General features: G+C 39.7%; 1 long non-coding RNA gene across 2 annotated transcripts; it reads right to left on the bottom strand.

The window, feature by feature from the left end:
* Positions 1 to 897: 897 nt before the first annotated feature.
* On the bottom strand, positions 898 to 2,676 carry LOC137717823 (uncharacterized). 2 transcript variants are annotated; one of them, XR_011065877.1, is made up of 5 exons: positions 2,616 to 2,676; positions 2,475 to 2,524; positions 2,174 to 2,336; positions 1,473 to 1,553; positions 898 to 1,150 (listed from the first exon to the last, which is right to left on the bottom strand). It is a non-coding gene; the product is annotated as an uncharacterized lncRNA (long non-coding RNA). The 2 variants fall into 2 exon arrangements; XR_011065845.1 differs by lacking the exons at positions 898 to 1,150; positions 1,473 to 1,553 and having other exon boundaries at positions 1,636 to 2,336.
* Positions 2,677 to 10,976: the final 8,300 nt, after the last annotated feature.

Genomic DNA, 10,976 nt, shown 5'->3' with positions numbered 1-10,976 from the left:
GAGCCAGTGACGCCTATCGTACCAAAGGTGGCTAGTACGATTACTGATAGGATTGCTCAACGTAGAGGTTTCATTAGCCTTTAGTGCCGAAATTTATGCCAAAATGCATGTCGGGAGCTAAGTCTGGTTCACCTTCAGAGAGGTCTGCCACTATGAAGGGTAATAAGGTGGACTCTGCTGCTAGAATGGCACCAAAACCCATTTCCCTCACTGCTGAGACTGAGAAGACTGCTCACGTGGGCAGTTATGAGAAACCCAACAAGCTTGTTTTTGGGGAAGCTGCTGAGATTTGTGTGCTCTTGAAACCAGATCTTGTTGAAGACATGGACGCATGTGCCAAGTTTGTTGATGGTGTTAAATGGGTTGTCTGCCCAAGTTCTTTTGCAAAGCATACGACCGAATATAGGAAAACTGCTATGCCTGCTATGATGCAGAAAATGGTGATTCTGGCAGCTGAGTATATTCTTCTTGACCAAGAGGATACCAAGGCTGCAAAGGAGGTGGCACAGACCATGGCAGCCAAAGCTTATTCCTCGACTGAGAAGATCAAGAGGTTGAAGTCTGAGTTCCACTAGTAGAAAAAAGTTCATCTACCATGATGAATGCCCATGATAGATTGTAATCCACCAAGGGTACTGCGTCCGTTAGTAATCTGGATGTGATAAAAAGTCTCATCTTCTACCACGGGCTCTGCCCGTTGTCAAATGTGATATAACCACAGATTGTGACCATGGTAAATTGGAATCTAAAACCACGTGCACTATGGCCATTGTGGATTACAAATTGGCCACGTCTAAAGCCCGTTATACAAAATTTCCAAAAATTTCCAAAAATATAAAATCATTTACCATATATATATATATATATATATATATTATTTATACACAAAATTGCACATTTACTACGATTTAATAATTTTATTAAAAATCATGATTCAAATATTACAAACTATACGCTAAAGCTAACAACAAAATCAATATGTTATACTAAGAAAAACCAAACTACCCACAAAATATCAAATACGCCTCTAATAACAAGAACATTGTCTCTTGAAGACTTCACATTTCTTTGGACATCTCCAAACAAAGGACCTTCAGAGTCAACTATTGCCCCTAATGCTTGAGCCTCAACAATTGTTGCCTCTCGCTATCTGCATGGACATAAGCATATAGATCTACATGTGGGAATATATATTTTCTCTCAATCAAGACAAGTGAATAGATATACAAAACTTGAAGCCAAAAGTTAACCAGTAAAGACTTGAACAAATGTACGAGTCTCCAACAATCCATACAAGAAGCCAAAAATTAACCAATAAAGACTCAAACAAATATACTGAACAACTTTGACAAGAGCATGAGTGTCAAATTAACATTGCATATACAATGAATGGAGTAAATACAGAACTTAGGGTTCGAATAGTGTATGCAAACAAATGAGTAGAGGTTCGTAGAGAAATAGAGCGGTAGTACCTGAGAGAGCTCTCAGAAAGCAGTGAAGTGAAAGAGTTGGCGTCGTTGTGTTAATTGTTAATCTTCATGGGCCATTTTTACCTACATTTCACACAATGATGTCAAGTCACAAGATTATAAAAGGAATCATCACAATCCAAATTATTATTGAACCGTACAGATTTATTGTTGTACCCTTGTATTGTATCAAATATAATTCATTAGTAACTTGCAAATTGTATAACCCTGAATTAACAAAAGCAACAGTAAAAGAAAAAGAGGCATTAAGACCTTTAAACTAATAACAGATTAGGCGACGAAATTTGTATTTAAAGAACAACAGACCTGCGTCCCCATACTGATAAAAATTGTTCTTTAAAAAATGAAACTACATAATAAATCTAAATCCAATTCTATCAGGCCACGCTCAAAAGGAACAATAACATATCAAATTCAAGCTAAGAACCTCAGAATTTCCCTAATTCATACCTCCTTCAGCAAGAATAAATCCGACATTTCCCTTCTCTGCATAACCCAGCCAATTGCAAAAACATCTATACTGGCAGCATAAACCAAATTTCAACCCGTTTTTCCTTCTTTTCTACTTCTATTAGTCACATAATAGCGGTTCCTTTACAAAATGGCAAAAAAATTGGGGAAACAAAAATATAGCATCGTTGAGTCTTCAAGGACATCAAAATTGAAAATGAAAGCAGGACTACCTGAGGGAGATCTTTCCCATAACAGGGCCGCACATTGCATCTAGTTCCCGATGGTCGGCGTGAACTTTGGCATTGCGAAGACGGAAGCATGATGCGACGACTGCTAGGGTTTGCTTAGACCTCATTGGTTAAGATTCATCTCGAAAAGCTTCAGGCCTTACATCTAAACCAAACACGAGACTATATCAAACAAAATCAGACCGCAAAGTATAATCAAAATCCTTAAAATCAGTTTACCCAACCCTAAATCTAATTTTAAGAAATGCTATAGCACCAATTGAGAGAGGAATTGCGATAATACCTAAAGATCGAAGAGAGATGTAAGTAAGAGCGTTTCCTCTGTTGGGGGCTCTGAAAGAGAATTACAGGAAAAACTGACGGATTTATGCATCAGAAACATGAATTAAAGATAACAATTAAAAAGGGAATAAAAAAAAAAAACCTTTTTGAGGGCTTTGATTTTGACGACGGTTTCGATTTCCACTAGAAGGACGCTGTCGGTCTGTTTATTTGCAGCGAGGGAAGTAGCTTCTCGCGTCTGTTTTTGGTAGTGTGAAATTTGAAAGATATCAAATTTTGGGAAATTTTCGAAAACTTTCTAGTCCCGCCTTCTAGTTTTTATTTATTTTTTAAAGTAAAGTGCGTAATTGCATCACAATTAATGTTTGTGGTAAATAAAAAAATTTGGTGTGATTACTAACAATATTGACCACGGTTAATACATGTGGTGGTTTAATATTTCACAACATATTGATTAAGATCGTGGTAGTAAATTATTTTATTATAACGGGTCATTACTTACCTGTTGTAAAACATTGTTATCCACAACATGCTAATTAAGTCCGTGGTAAATGGTCACTTTTTATAACAGGCACATAATGTTTGTGGTAAAATTGATGTGGTAAATGAGCTATTTTCTTGTAATGTTCGTTGCTTTGAAGGGGTCTAATATCTCTACGCCCATTTCTTTGCAGCTTAAGACCGCTCGCTAAGAGATCATTGATTTGAAGACTAGGCTTAATGCGATCCAAGTTCAGTTTGAAAGTGCAGATAAGGAAATTGGATGTTATATACTTCAAATTCAAGATCTTGAGTGTGTCGTCTCTGAGTTTCATTCCGCTGCTTATGCAAAGGATAAGGAGCTAATTGCTGCTTATAATCAAGTGACCCACTTCAAGAAGGTCATTGACAGGCTTGAACCCCAAGTGTTGGAACTCCAAGGTACACTGAAGATCAATGAAAGTCTAAAAAATGAAGTGGATGAGTTGCAGCGCGTCCATGTTGGTCTCCTTAAGCAGAACAAGCTGTTGGAGGGGTGAAAAGGTTGGACTCGAGATTTCACTTGTTCAGAGTCAGGCTGATTTCTACAAGCTGGGTTATGTAAATAATCTCTTTTGTAGGCCGTCTGACTTCGAGTTTGTTGGAAAAGACTTTGAAAACGACTTGCTTGCCTTTACTTTCGAGGCTTCCATTGGTGAAGTAGTCAGATAAGTTGGTGCCTAGGCTAGGGGAGCTAAAGGTGAAATGCCGGATAAAGTCGCTGCTAAGAGTGTCGCAGCTGCTGAAGCTGTGGCAACTGAGTAGTCGTGGGATGTCTAAGCTGCTAAAGAGAAGTCTTCTAGGTAGCCTTTAGGATTTTCTTTGTTTTTCGTGTTGCTTTTTTCTTTGCTTCAAATCCTTCGACATTTGCTAGTTGTTTATCAATTTTGCTAGCAAATTTAATAAACTTGCTTCCTTCGCTTTTCTTCATCTTTGCTTCTTTTGTTCACACCTAACCTTTGACATCTAGACTAGCAGCAGACGTGCTACTTTTTTATATAAGTAGACAGGCCCACATAGCCTATGCAGCCGTGGGTGTTAGTGTAGAACTTTGCAAAGTTGTTAGCCATAGAGTCGGCAGCTGGACCCCGTACTTACAAAAGTAGACGAATCAGCGTGACCACGTGGCTGTTAACCTTGGCTCTCTTCAATCCTTTAAGCTATGTGGCTTGCATCACAAAGTACTAAAGATTTTTGGGTTATGAAAATTGCTAACCTTTCGTATCAAAAGTACATGATTGTATGGAATTTTGTTAGCAAAGGTCTGAGAGAACTCTTTGCTTTTATGTAAGCAATTTCATGGGTTGCGTAGCAAGTATCATAACACTTTACGAATTAGTGTAGATCTTAAATGATCATTCCGCGCTTTGGCAAATGTGAAGCTTATCAACTGCGTAACATGTCGGTAGTGGATAAAGCTTTGTATATGCACGCTAACTTGTTTAACCTTTCACAAAAACATGCGATTGTATAAGTTTAACACGGCTCACTGCTTGAAGGGTAAGCCGTAGGCAGTCTTTTGGAAACTGTAGGCTACCTTAGTGCACTCGATAGCAGCTTTAGGGTTCTAGGGCATCCTTCCATAGGGTGTACTATGTAATGTGCCTTTTTTATCTCTGTGGCTCAGTTCCCTATGGATTAGGCCAAGAAACCCAAAATCCTTCAGTTAGCTAAGCCTTGAAAAAGACCATTGTGGCTACTTCTAAGAATCCAGGTGCAAGCCATTGTGCATTTAGTTATACCAGGACAGCCCAACTCATCCACGTCTGGATATTCGGAGTGTAAAGTTTATCCTCTCGCATTGGAGAGCAAACCCATATGGGTGTTGGGGAATTGGTATACCCTCTTGCAATGGAGAACATGGTAGGTCCCTAGATGGGTGCTATTCTAGCAATAAGTCCTTAAGAAGAGCGCAGTCATCTTGTGAAGTGCAGGAGTGATTAGTTATTGTAAGCATATAGCCAAGCTAATTTGTAAATTATTTATGAATTCCTCATTGAAAAAACGAGTGAAACGAACGAAAACTTAGTTGAAAGGTAGAAACTGGATAATAATTGGGTAGTTATCGACTTACAAGGTGGTGCTTGTCGAGCTGCTTGAATCTTTAGGCTTTGATGTAGTGGGAAGTCACACATGGTATTTCCTCAGATTGTAGGCGTTCCACCGCATTTCAATCTCTTTGTCATTCATGGTGGCGAGGGTGTAGCTACCCTTGCCGCTTACTCTGCTGATCTTGTACAAACCTTCCTAGATGAGATCTATCTTTTTGGAGCCTTCTCTTCAGGCAGTGATGAAGGCTTTTCTTAGGACTAGATCTCCGGGCGGAAACTGTCGGATCTTGGCCCTTTTGTTGTAGTTGGAGATGAGCTGCTACTGGTAAGCTGCAATACAGGTGATGACTTTCTTGCGTTTCTCCACTATCAAATCTAAGCTTGTGGCCATCTTCTTTCCATTCTGCTTGATGTTGGGTAGTAGAATGCTGATACTCGGCACAAGGACATTGGGATGAATGATTACTTCTGAACTAAATGCTAAAGAGAAATGAGTCTCACCGGTTGCTTGTTATTTGGTTGTGCGATATAGCCACAGACATCCAGGAAGTTCGTCTGGCCATTTTCCCTTCTTGTCGGAGAGGGACTTCTTAAGGTAGTCGAGAATCGTCTTGTTGGATGCTTCAGCCTGCCCATTGCCTTGGGGATACCTCGGCGTGGACATATGTTGCCTGATGCCATATTTCTGGAAAAACTTCGCTAAATCTTTGCCTATGAATTACGGGCCGTTGTCTGTGGCGATGTATTAAGGGATGCTAAATGGGAAAATGATGTTCCTCTATATGAATCGCTCTATGTGCATTTGAGTTGTAGTTGTCATGGGCTCTGCTTCCACCCATTTGGTGAAGTAGTCAGTTGCCATGATCATCATGTCTCTGCCCCCAGTAGCAGGCGACATTGGCCCTACCAAGTCGATTGTCCACTGCATGAATGACCAAGGGCTCGTCTATGGGTGTAGTTTGCTAGCAAGCAGTGCTGGTACCTGCTTGTAGCGTTGGCAGCAGTCACAGTTTTGTACTAACTCCTTAGCGTCTTAATGCATAATAGGCCAATAGTAGCCTGCGTTAAGAGCCTTCTGTGCCAAGGATTGGCCTCCAAAGTGATTTCCATAAACGCCTTCATGGATTGAGCTTAGAACTTTTAGGTCATCGGAAGGTGCTAGGCAGCAGAGATATGGTCCAGTGTAGGATATTCAGACGAGAATGTCGTTCGACATGTAGTAGCGTAATACCTTTGTTTGGAGCTTTCTATACCCCAATCTTTCCATGGAGAGTATGCCATTGACCACGTAGTCTATAATGGAATCTTGCCAGTTTGGAGTTACACTAACCTATGACACCTCGGTTGCAGGCTCCATCTTTATGCTTGGCTTGTCTAAATACTCCACTAGAATAGAGCGTTTGAGTTGGTGGTCGAGGGCGAAGCCTAGGTAAGCTACCGTGTCTGCGTAGGCGTTGTCTGCTTGCAGAACTTAAGTAAATGTGTAAGTTTGAAATGCCTCAAGTTGTTTTCATACCTTCTCTAGGTATTGCGTCATCTTCAGATGTTTTTTCATGTATACCATAATAGTCTGGCTGGTGATTAGCTGGGAATCAAAATGAATTGCAAGCTTTTTAACCGCCAAGTCTTTTACCATTCGAATGCCTGCTAGTAAGGCCTCGTATTCTGCATTGTTGTTAGATGCTTTAAAGCCTAGAGTGATCGCCTACTTGAGCATCGAACCATCTGGGGTGCCAAGGACCACACCTTTTCTCGAGCCATTGTAGTTGGATGCGCCATCGACATGCAAATGCTAGAAGTCTCTATTGGGCCACTTTGTTGCATCGCCTAGGCTAGACATGAATTCTGTTATGAATTCCACCAAGGCTTGGGCCTTTATCGTTGTGTGGGGTCAGAAAACTAAGTCATATTGGCTAAGTTACAACGCCCATATCATGACTTGTTGAGAAGCGTCTGGACCATGTAGGATTGGTCGTAGAGGATACTGAGTCATGACGATAACTGTATGAGTTTGAAAATATGGTCTAAGCTTCCAAGCCGCAACAACTAACACAAAAATTAATTTCTTGATCTTTGGATATCTAGTTTCGACGTCAAGAAGAGCTTTAAAAGTGCAGAATACCAGCAGTTGGGCCCTCAACTCTTATCGTATGAGGGCAGAGCTCACTGTTACTTCTAAGACTGCCAAGTAGATGTATAAGTCACCCACTGCTTCTGGCTTGGATAGTAAGTGAGGTGATGTGAGATACTTTTTTAGGTCTTGGAAAGCTCTTTCGTACTCATCATCACATTTGCCTCGTTGTGCCATCTTGATAGCTTTGAAAAAAGACTTGCATCGATCGGTAGACCATGAAAGAAGATGGTTGAGCGCGACTGCTTATCCGGTCAAGCTTTGGATCTTCTTCAAGGTAGTTGGAGATTTCATCTCTAGGATTGCTCGGATTTGCTTGGGATGTGCTTCGATTCCTTGTTGGGTTACTAGGTACCCTAAGAATCTGCCTGAAGATACTCCAAATGTGCATTTGGCAGGATTAAGCTTCATCTTGTACTTTCTCAAGGCCAAGAGCCCCACTCACCCACAATGAATTGGTGGGGGAGGGGGGGAGATTTGGCTGAAGAATCTTCGATGCCAAAGTTAGAATAGGAGAGAGAAAATGTTTAGGGAATTTTAGGGAGAGAATGAACTAGCATTTTGGTGTGAAGATGGGGCTATATATAGGGGTGTCGCCGACCCTATTTGGAGAAATAGGGACAGGCCACTTATGGTGGTATTTTGAACATAATTGCAAGATATTATGTCAAATAATATCTTGCAATTAATTTGGTAATTAATCACAATTTTAAAAGAATAATTGGGAGTTACCTTATGGGTGAGGATTTGATGAGGAGTGATGAGAGGGTTTTGAATAAATACCATTTTGATCACCTTTGATCTTGATTGAGCAGTTATTGTCTGTTGCATGTGCGTGGAAATTTCGGTGTGTCTCAAGGGTAATTTTGTCTTTTTCACCCAAAAGTCGACGTGTCGCCTCCATAATTTTCTTGATTATTTTTTACTCCACAATATATCTGTCCTAAAGGAAAATAATATTGGTAACAAAAGAAAGGTGACCAAAAAAGGTAAAGGGTTATGTGATCATAGGTTTTTTCTTTAAGGATTATTACTCTTGTTGTGAATACATTTGATGTCTTGCAAATGCCTTTGATGCATGATTGAAATTTATATGATGAATATTGTGTCTTATAGATATGTATAATATATTACCCCATCTTTATAACATTTCAATGTCATACCTCATTTACGAATTTGTTACAATTTCATACCTTCCGTTAGTTTGTCTGTCAATTCTTCCGTTAAATAGTGACGTGGCTTGAGACGAGACCCATTCTCTATTAAAAAATTAATTAAATATTAAAAACTAAAAAAATAAAATCATTTATTTTATTTTATTTTGCATTGGGGGCTCACCCCTTATCCCCCTTACCCTTTCTTCCCCATTTATCCCCCAAACCTTCTTTCAACGCCAAAACCAGAACCTGCTTTTGCCATCTCTCTCTCCATCTCCACCTTCATCTCGTGGCTGTATGCAAGTCCTCCAACTCAGTACCGAGTCGGACCAAGTCCAGCTTCTGCACTCGAGTCCAACACCGAGTCCAAATTCGAATCATCCTCCCTCCCTCTCATCACCATCAACAACCGCTTCGCCTTCTCCCTGGCCAGCTCATTTCTACTCTTCTCGATCTCTCCACTGCATTGGACTCCCTTGCCTGCTCGCGAAATCTCATCGATCCGTGACTCAGCTCGCAGAGCACCGCCACATAGTTCTCCCAAGTGGACTCGGAGTCCAAGTGTCCCTGCCTCCTCAGCATCCCCATCAAGCATTGCACCGCGTTGGCGTCGAGCATGGCGAATCTGCCCTCATTGCAACTCGTTAAATTGCACAAAATCAGTAGAACTCAGCCCACTAGCGCTGGGACTTAGCCAAGGCCAACAGAGTTGGGGAGTGCAAAGCGAAATCCTAAGCTCCTCCTTCGTCCTCGTGAGCTTCCTGAGTAAAATAACTCCTTCCTTTTGGTCGATTACCTCGGGGCTTCTTAGCTTCGTCATCAATTGCTCATCCTCCTTGCAGTCCGGGGACAAGGAATTAGGGTTTAGTGTTTCGAGTTCGGTGGTGATTTTGCAAGAAGACGCTGAGGAATAACACGATGGCCGAGTGGGATCTGGGTTTAGGGTGGTTCACCGGGAAAGTGGGAGTGGGATGAGTTGCTGGGTGGGTGGGATTTGGGTTTGGGGTGGTTCTGGTTTTGGGTTGGGGGAAGACGGGAGTGGGGAAGAAGGGTGAAGGGATAAAGGGTGGGTCCGCATGCAAAAAAAAAATAAATAAATGATTTTTTATTTTTTAATATTTAATTAATTTTTTAATAGAGTGGGTCCCGTCTCAAGCCACGTCACTATTTTTTTTATGAAATTGTAACAAATTTGTAGATGAGGTATGATATTGAAATGTTTTAAAGATAGGGTATGAAACTGTGACTGACCCAATAGTTGAGATAGTTTTATGTAATTATTTATTCAAGCTTACCATCAACTTGGATGGATTATATGACAACTCCGTCTAGTTTTTCAAACACTTTTAGTACATACTAGTATGAAAACCCACATGATGCTGCAAAATTGAAAACCGTATGAAAATTATGTATATAGTACTATTTACATATAAAAGATAATACTTAATGTGTATGTACATATTACTTACGTACAAAAGATTTGGTAAATAGTACTATTAAAAATTGTACACAATTGCAAACAATCAGTGTATTTCGTTCAACCATAACCAAACCGTGTAGTTGTAGTTGACCTTAAGTCGTCGATCAATCTTTAACCCACCACCTGGTTTCAGGGATTCCCATAAGAAGTCAGGGTTCCAGATCTGCAAAAAGGTAAAAGGGAAGTATGTAGTTAACATAGTAATATTGATACATAATTAAACATTATACACTTGAAACAAATTGTCAAGTACAACATCATATAATCTATGACGCCATATATGTGATTTATTTATCAAGATTGAAGCAATTACGCACATAAAAATTACTCGGATTGAAAGCCAAAATCTTGACTGCTCAGCTTTTTTGCTTTTTTCCTTAACTAAAAAACAACAGTATCAAATGAACAAACCCTAATACTATAGGGGTGCATTTGTTGGGTCGAATTATCTCGGACTGGAGTAACTTTGGGGACTAAGCTGGACTGGCTTAGATTAGACTAAATTAGACTAACTTAGTGAAGCGTTTCGTGTAGTGTCGGACTAAGAACTAAAAACAATAACAAATTCTAATATAATATTATTTAATTCACTATAATTATTATTTTATATTATTAATTCAGGTTTATTATTATTTTATTTTTACTTTTGTCTATATTTTTCCTCTCTAGAAACCTCCGTAGTGCTTTCCTTTTTCTTTTCTGTTCATTTCCCTCACCCTTCATAGGTTTCTCCGTTCCTAATCCCTCTTTTTCTTTGTCCCTCTCTCTTTTGATCTCCACCTTTTTCTTCATATATTTCTCTGTTCATCTCCCTTGTTTCTTTTTCTATTTTTTCTAAGACGCAATTGGGCAAATCAAAACCCATATCAGAGTTTGAGTCATATGGGTACTCATCGTTCTGCTTCTCCGGCGTCAACGACGAAGGTCTGCGATTAGGGAGTTTGGAGTGCATGTGTAATTAGAACGGATCTTGTGCATATGTGAATGGATGACTGTTGTGCGTTTCATACGCACAACGATTTTGTTTTGTTTTGTTTTGTTTTATTTTTTGTTTTTTTGTTTTAATTTTTATTTTTTTGTATCGAATTTTGGGTTTAGATCTAGTTTTGAGAATGGAAAGAGTGCATAATTTTTTTCCTTTTTTGTTTTCGAATTTTGAGGGATT

This window comes from Pyrus communis, chromosome 1, assembly GCF_963583255.1.
Source record: "Pyrus communis chromosome 1, drPyrComm1.1, whole genome shotgun sequence".
Lineage (NCBI taxonomy): Eukaryota > Viridiplantae > Streptophyta > Magnoliopsida > Rosales > Rosaceae > Pyrus > Pyrus communis.
Note: the sequence above shows the minus strand (reverse complement) of the source record. Positions and strands in the feature narration are given on the sequence as shown.